This window comes from Oncorhynchus keta, chromosome 29 (genome assembly GCF_023373465.1).
Source record: "Oncorhynchus keta strain PuntledgeMale-10-30-2019 chromosome 29, Oket_V2, whole genome shotgun sequence".
Taxonomy (NCBI): domain Eukaryota; kingdom Metazoa; phylum Chordata; class Actinopteri; order Salmoniformes; family Salmonidae; genus Oncorhynchus; species Oncorhynchus keta.
Window position 1 is genome coordinate 8,375,515 of NC_068449.1, and position 8,086 is coordinate 8,383,600.

Below are 8,086 nucleotides of genomic sequence, written 5' to 3' on the forward strand. Positions count from 1 at the left end.
TTCAATATATTGCAGATATTCTTAGGTGATATCCAGGTGACGTTGGTTTAATTTCACAGTGACGATATGAAGGCCCCGTGCCAGACTGCGTAACTCCAGGGCTCGTATTGCATCACCTGGATTCTCACACTGTATTTACAACATCCAGAATCTCTTACTCTCATTATCTCTCATAATTACTTTATGAAATACCACCCTGTTATCCACCTAAAAAGAATAAAGTCTTGCTGCGGTACATCCTAAAAAAATCAATCCAATTAAACCTGCTTTAATCTTTTCTCCATCAGGCTACCTAAAATGAGCACTGACATACGTTTAAAGGGAAATACCGTGCCAGTAGATTCAAATCAGATGTAACTCTATTAGGTATCTCGTTTATACCAAACAAAGGTCATTCATCTGTGTTCAAGATTAACCTATCGCAATTTCTACTACTGCACCTCGCTCTCCTTAGGCTAACAAGCGATGTAAAATCGTATGCTGTTGATTAAAACTGCCTCTCCGATACTTGCCTCTTTAAGGTGACTCAAATGTGGATCTTGGCAATAGGAATGGGAGTAATCAATGGTGATTCACTACTCAATGCGTCCCAATCAACCTGTACTGGTGGAACTTCATGTTTTCCTCATAACCTTCCTCCCGCTGTCTCGTTCCCCATGTTTTTCCATCTCTCGTTTCCCTGTCGATGTGCCAATGACAGGTTGTGTGGTACTACTGATTATAGCTGGCACTATTTCAACTCAGTTCAAGCACCAGTCAATCAAGGCTGAGTAACAAATTGGATGTATAACAAAGCAATATGATTGCTACATGTACTTCAATCATTTGTGTGCTTCGGCAAATCATCTTAATTCTCTCTTTCCCACCCCTTTCCATCTCCTTATCCTTCTTTTCCCCCCTCCCTCCCTCCCTGCCTCCCTCATCCATCTTCCTCTCCTTTCTACACCTCTGACTAAAGCTCCACATTCCACACGTGAGTGCTGCTAGGCCAGGACTGGCGGAATCCGTGGAAAGCAGCTCTAGTATGGGTGCATTTCGTAGACGTTGTGTAAACACCCTACCTGCTTCAGAGCACACAACAGGGTCACCACAGGGGCATAGGGAGAGAGGTGACAGGCGTGTGTAGTGAAGGGAGAGAGGTGACAGGCATGTGTAGTGAAGGGAGAGAGGTGACAGGCGTGTGTAGTGAAGGGAGAGAGGTGACAGAAATGTGTAGTGAAGGGAGAGAGGTGACAGGCATGTGTAGTGAAGGGAGAGAGGTGACAGAAATGTGTCGTGTAGGGAGAGAGGTGACAGGCGTGTGTAGTGAAGGGAGAGAGGTGACAGAAATGTGTCGTGTAGGGAGAGAGTGACAGGCGTGTGTAGTGAAGGAGAGAGGTGACAGGCGTGTGTAGTGAAGGGAGAGAGGTGACAGAAATGTGTCGTGTAGGGAGAGAGGTGACAGGCGTGTGTAGTGAAGGGAGAGAGGTGACAGGCATGTGTAGTGAAGGGAGAGAGGTGACAGAAATGTGTCGTGTAGGGAGAGTGACAGGCGTGTGGTGAAGGAGAGAGGTGACAGAAATGTGTCGTGTAGGGAGAGGTGACAGGCGTGTGTAGTGAAGGGAGAGAGGTGACAGGCGTGTGTAGTGAAGGGAGAGAGGTGACAGAAATGTGTCGTGTAGGGAGAGGTGACAGGCGTGTGTAGTGAAGGAGAGAGTGACAGAAATGTGTCGTGTAGGGAGAGAGGTGACAGGCGTGTGTAGTGAAGGGAGAGAGGTGACAGGCGTGTGTAGTGAAGGGAGAGAGGTGACAGGCGGTGTAGTGAAGGGAGAGAGGTGACAGGCGTGTGTAGTGAAGGGAGAGAGGTGACAGGCGTGTGTAGTGAAGGGAGAGAGAGTGACAGGCGTGTGTAGTGAAGGGAGAGAGGTGACAGGCGGTGTAGTGAAGGAGAGAGAGTGACAGAAATGTGTCGTGTAGGGAGAGAGGTGACAGGCGTGTAGTAGTGAAGGGAGAGAGGTGACAGGCGTGTGTAGTGAAGGGAGAGAGGTGACAGGCGTGTGTAGTGAAGAGAGAGGTGACAGGCATGTGTAGTGAAGGGAGAGAGGTGACAGAAATGTGTCGTGTAGGAGAGAGGTGACAGGCGTGGGTGTAGTGAAGGGAGAGAGGTGACAGGCGTGTAGTGAAGGGGAGAGGTGACAGGCGTGTGTAGTGAAGGGAGAGAGGTGACAGGCGTGTGTAGTGAAGGGAGAGAGGTGACAGGCGTGTGTAGTGAAGGGAGAGAGGTGACAGGCATGGTAAATGAAGGGAGAGAGGTGACAGAAATGTGTAGTGAAGGGAGAGAGGTGACAGGCATGTGTGGTGAAGGGAGAGAGGTGACAGGCGTGTGTCGAAGGGAGAGAGGTGATAGAAATGTAGTGAAGGGAGAGGTGACAGGCATGTGTAGTGAAGGGAGAGAGGTGACAGGCGTGTGTAGTGAAGGGAGAGAGGTGACAGGCATGTGTAGTGAAGGGAGAGAGGTGACAGGCATGTGTAGTGAAGGGAGAGAGGTGACAGAAATGTGTAGTGAAGGGAGAGAGGTGACAGGCGTGTGTAGTGAAGGGAGAGAGGTGACAGGCATGTGTAGTGAAGGGAGAGAGGTGACAGGCATGTGTCGTGAAGGGAGAGAGGTGACAGAAATGTGTCGTGTAGGAGAGAGGTGACAGGCGTGTGTAGTGAAGGGAGAGAGGTGACAGGCATGTGTAGTGAAGGGAGAGAGGTGACAGGCGGTGTAGTGAAGGGAGAGAGGTGACAGAAATGTGTCGTGTAGGGAGAGAGGTGACAGGCGTGTGTAGTGAAGGGGAGAGAGTGACAGGCGTGTGTAGTGAAGGAGAGAGGTGACAGGCATGTGTTATGAAATGTAATATTTTAAATGTAATTTAACTGCCTTAATGTTGCTGGACCCCAGGAAGAGTAGCTGCTGCCTTAGCAGGATCTAATAGGGATCCATAATAAACCCCAGGAAGAGTAGCTGCTGCCTTGGCAGGATCTAATAGGGATCCATAATAAACCCCAGGAAGAGTAGCTGCTGCCTTGGCAGGAACTAATGGGGAGCCATAATAAACCCTAGGAAGAGTAGCTGCTGCCTTGGCAGGAACTAATGGTGATCCATAATAAACCCCAGGAAGAGTAGCTGCTGCCTTGGCAGGAACTAATGGGGATCCATAATAACCCCCAGGAAGAGTAGCTGCTGCCTTGGCAGGAACTAATGGGGATCCATAATAAACCCCAGGAAGAGTAGCTGCTGCCTTGGCAGGAACTAATGGGATTGATAAACCCCAGGAAGAGTAGCTGCTGCCTTGGCAGGAACTAATAGGGATCCATGATAAACCCCAGGAAGAGTAGCTGCTGCCTTGGCAGGATCTAATAGGGATCCATAATAAACCCCAGGAAGAGTAGCTGCTGCCTTGGCAGGAACTAATAGGGATCCATAATAAACCCCAGGAAGAGTAGCTGCTGCCTTGGCAGGAACTAATAGGATCCATGATAAACCCCAGGAAGAGTAGCTGCTGCCTTGGCAGGAACTAATGGGGAGCCATAATAAACCCTAGGAAGAGTAGCTGCTGCCTTGGCAGGAACTAATGGGGATCCATAATAACCCCCAGGAAGAGTAGCTGCTGCCTTGGCAGGAACTAATGGGGATCCATAATAAACCCCAGGAAGAGTAGCTGCTGCCTTGGCAGGAACTAATAGGGATCCATAATAACCCCCAGGAAGAGTAGCTGCTGCCTTGGCAGGAACTAATGGGGATTCATAATAAACCCCAGGAAGAGTAGCTGCTGCCTTGGCAGGAACTAATAGGGATCCATGATAAACCCCAGGAAGAGTAGCTGCTGCCTTGGCAGGAACTAATAGGGATCCATGATAAACCCCAGGAAGAGTAGCTGCTGCCTTGGCAGGGATCTAATAGGGATCCATAATAAACCCCAGGAAGAGTAGCTGCTGCCTTGGCAGGAACTAATGGGGATCCATAATAAACCCCAGGAAGAGTAGCTGCTGCCTTGGCAGGAACCAATGGGGATCCATAATAAACCCCAGGAAGAGTAGCTGCTGCCTTGGCAGGAACTAATAGGGATCCATGATAAACCCCAGGAAGAGTAGCTGCTGCCTTGGCAGGAAATAATAGGGATCCATGATAAACCCCAGGAAGAGTAGCTGCTGCCTTGGCAGGGATCTAATAGGGATCCATAATAAACCCCAGGAAGAGTAGCTGCTGCCTTGGCAGGAACTAATAGGGATCCATAATAAACCCCAGGAAGAGTAGCTGCTGCCTTGGCAGGAACTAATAGGGATCCATAATAAACCCCAGGAAGAGTAGCTGCTGCCTTGGCAGGAACTAATGGGGATCCATAATGAATACAAATATTAACTCTCTCTCTGTGGCGGTTCACTCCAGCAGCCTGCCATACTGGCTGGGAGTGTGTAGGTCTTAAGGTGGGAAGGTGTGTAATGTGTGTGTGTGTGTGTGTGTGTGTGTGTGTGTGTGTGTGTGTGTGTGTGTGTGTGTGTGTGTGTGTGTGTGTGTGCGTGTGCGTGTGTGTGTGATAATCCTGGTCGTCGCTGCACATTAGCACCAGCTATCGATAGGCAGACAGACACATATGGTGTTGACGACAACAGCAGTAGTGGCAGCAAGCAGCACGTTCAATCCACAATACATGATCTACTTGATAACCAATGGTTTCCTTAACAATAACATCTAAGGACCTGAACGGCTCAAGGGAAGAAACCAGACAATACAGAAGCATGGTCAAATCATCCACAAAACCAAGGCTTTGACATAATAGATGACATTTTAATTTATCAACCGTGTTACTGTATCTCTCCCCAAAACAAACAGTTTGAAAGTCATGTGGTAGTCTTTAGTTGATGAAGTGTCTATACGCATATCAGAGAATGGAATTTCATAAATACATGTTTGAGAGTCAACACACCTGGTCAGCAGTGGAAGTGGAAGTGCATCCATTCTGCATAAAGACCTCTACATCTACAGCACCAGTCAAACGTTTGGACACCTCTCTACTCATTCCAGGCCTTTTCTTTATTTTTACTATGTTCTACATTGTAGAATAATAGTGAAGACGTCACAACTATGAAATAACACATATGGAACCATGTAGCAACCAAAAAAGTTTTAAACAAATTTAGATTCTTCATAGTAGCCCCCTTTTCCTTGATGACAGCTTTGCATATACATACATGGATGAACAATGCTAGAATACGTCAATATCATTAATTGCTCTGCTATTAAAGAATTTCCAGCCTCAGAGAAAACGTTATAGGGAGTGAGGGTTGATATTTTCTGAAACCATTGGAGTGGTAAGGTTTTACACAAAGATCACAACCTACAGTGACATCTCGCTTGATCTCTGACGGCTTACTTCTAATCAAAGGAGGTGGATGGGGATTAGCCAGGAGGATTGGCGGAGACGGATTGGCGGAGGAGGATTGGCGGAGACGGATTGGCGGAGGAGGATTGGCGGAGGAGGATTGGCGGAGGAGGATTTCTGGAGACGGATTGGCGGAGGAGGATTGGCGGAGACGGACTGGCGGAGGAGGATTGGCGGGAGGAGGATTACAGGAGACGGGATTGGCGGGAGGAGGATTGGCGGAGGAGGATTGGCGGAGACGGATTGGCGGAGGAGGATTGGGAGACGGATTGGCGGAGGAGGATTGGCGGAGGAGGATTGGCGGGAGGAGGATTGGCGGAGGAGGATTGGCGGAGGAGGATTGGCGGAGGAGGATTGGCGGAGGAGGATTACGGAGGAGGATTGGCGAGACGGATTGGCGGAGGAGGATTGGCGGAGGAGGATTGGCGGAGACGGATTGGCGGGAGGAGGATTGGCGGAGACGGATTGGCGGGAGGAGGATTGGCGGGAGGAGGATTACGGAGGAGGATTGGGATGGAGGAGGATTGGCGGGAGGAGGATTGGCGTGGAGGAGGATTGGCGGAGACGGATTGGCGGAGGAGGATTACGGAGACGATTGGCGGAGGAGGATTGGCGGAGGAGGATTGGCAGAGGAGGATTGGCGGGAGACGATTGGCGGGAGGAGGATTGGCGGGAGGAGGATTGGCGGAGACGGATTGGCGGAGGAGGATTGGCGGAGACGGATTGGCGGAGACGGATTGCGGAGGAGGATTGGCGGAGGAGGATTGGCGGAGGAGGATTGGCGGAGGAGGATTGGCGGAGGAGGATTGGCTGGAGACGGATTGGCGTGGAGGAGGATTGGCGGAGGAGGATTGGCGGAGGAGGATTGGCGGGAGGAGGATTAAGGAGGAGGATTGGCGGAGGAGGGGATTGGCGGGGAGACGGATTGGCGGAGGAGGATTGGCGGAGACGGATTGGCGGAGGAGGATTGGCGGAGGAGGATTGGCGGAGGGAGGATTGGCGGAGACGGATTGGCGGAGGAGGATTGGCGGAGGAGGATTGGCGGAGGAGGATTGGCGGAGGAGGATTGAAGGAGACGGATTGGCGGGAGGGAGGATTGGCGGAGGAGGATTGGCGGAGACGGATTGGCGAGGAGTATTGGCGGAGGAGGATTGGCGGAGGAGGATTGGCGGAGGAGGATTGGCAGGAGGAGGATTACTGGAGACGGATTGGCGGAGGAGGATTGGCGGAGACGGATTGGCGGAGGAGGATTGGCTGGAGGAGGATTACGGAGGAGGATTGGCGGGAGACGGATTGGCGGAGGAGGATTGGCGGAGGAGGATCATGGAGACGGATTGGCGGAGGAGGATTGGCGGAGACGGATTGGCGGAGGAGGATTGGCGGGAGGAGGATTGGCGGAGACGGATTGGCGGAGGAGGATTGGCGGAGGAGGATTACGGAGGAGGATTGGCGGAGGAGGATTGGCGGAGGAGGATTGGCGGAGGAGGATTGGCGGGAGACGGATTGGCGGAGGAGGATTGGCGGAGGAGGATTGGCGGGAGGAGGATTACGGAGACGGATTGGCGGGAGGAGGGGATTAAGGAGGAGGATTACAGGGAGGAGGATTGGCGGAGACGGATTGGCGGAGGAGGATTACATGGAGGAGGATTGGCGGAGACGGATTGGAGGAGGAGGATTGGTGAGACGGATTACGGGAGGAGGATTGGCGAAGGAGGATTACGGAGACGGATTGGCGGAGGAGGATTGGCGGAGACGGATTGGCGGAGGAGGATGCATGGGAGGAGGATTGGCGGAGACGGATTGGCGGAGGAGGATTGGCGGAGGAGGATTGGCGGAGGAGGATTGGCGGAGGAGGATTGGCGGAGGAGGATTACGGAGGAGGATTGGCGGAGGAGGATTGGCCGACATATACTGTATCTGTAAGAAAGGAGGAAAATATAGGTTTGTCTCTGATGACATTCTCATTGATTGAATCAAGTGTCTCCTCCATCATGGGGCGGTGACAGCGCCTAGTATTTGGGGGTTCAGCCATGTCCAGAAAACATGTTTGGTCAGTGATGAATTTCTTGTTTTCCCGGGTTTTTCAATCTCTGCCAACAACACTGATAGAAAATCCACAAATCACTTGTTGGCTGTTCTTTTGATAGAAAACCTAACTGAAGACAAATGAAAAGCAGAAAGAATGTTTTAGTTTTTTTTCGCTTCGTAAATTTAAAGGATAAAAAATAAGAAGTGAAAGTAAAAGAAAGAAAAGTCGAAGAAAACAGTGTAAATATCTCTTCTCTGTCCAACCCACCGGTCCTGAACCGTTCCCTGCTCTCTGTCCAACCCACCGGTCCTTAACCGTTCCTCCTCCTCTGTCCAACCCACCGGTCCTGAACCGTTCCCGTCTCTGTCCAACCCACCGTCCTGGAACCGTTCCCTGCTCTCTGTCCAACCCACCGTCCCTAACCGTTCCCCTGCTCTCTGTCCAACCCCCCGGTCCTTAACCGTCCTCCTCTCTGTCCAACCAACCCGTCCCGAACTGTTCCCTCCTCTCTGTCCAACCAACCGGTCCCGAACCGTTCCCTCCTCTCTGTCCAAACCCACGGTCCTTAACCGTTCCTCTCTCTGTCCAACCCACCGGTCCTTAACCGTTCCCTCCTCTCTGTCCAACCCCGGTCCTTAACCATCTCAGCTTC

The 8,086-nt window shown here is 51.3% G+C and overlaps 1 pseudogene; it reads right to left on the reverse strand.

Annotated features, from left to right (window-relative positions):
- LOC127913441 (parkin coregulated gene protein-like) overlaps positions 1-8,086 on the reverse strand; it is a 381,678-nt pseudogene that overhangs the window by 23,551 nt on the left and 350,041 nt on the right.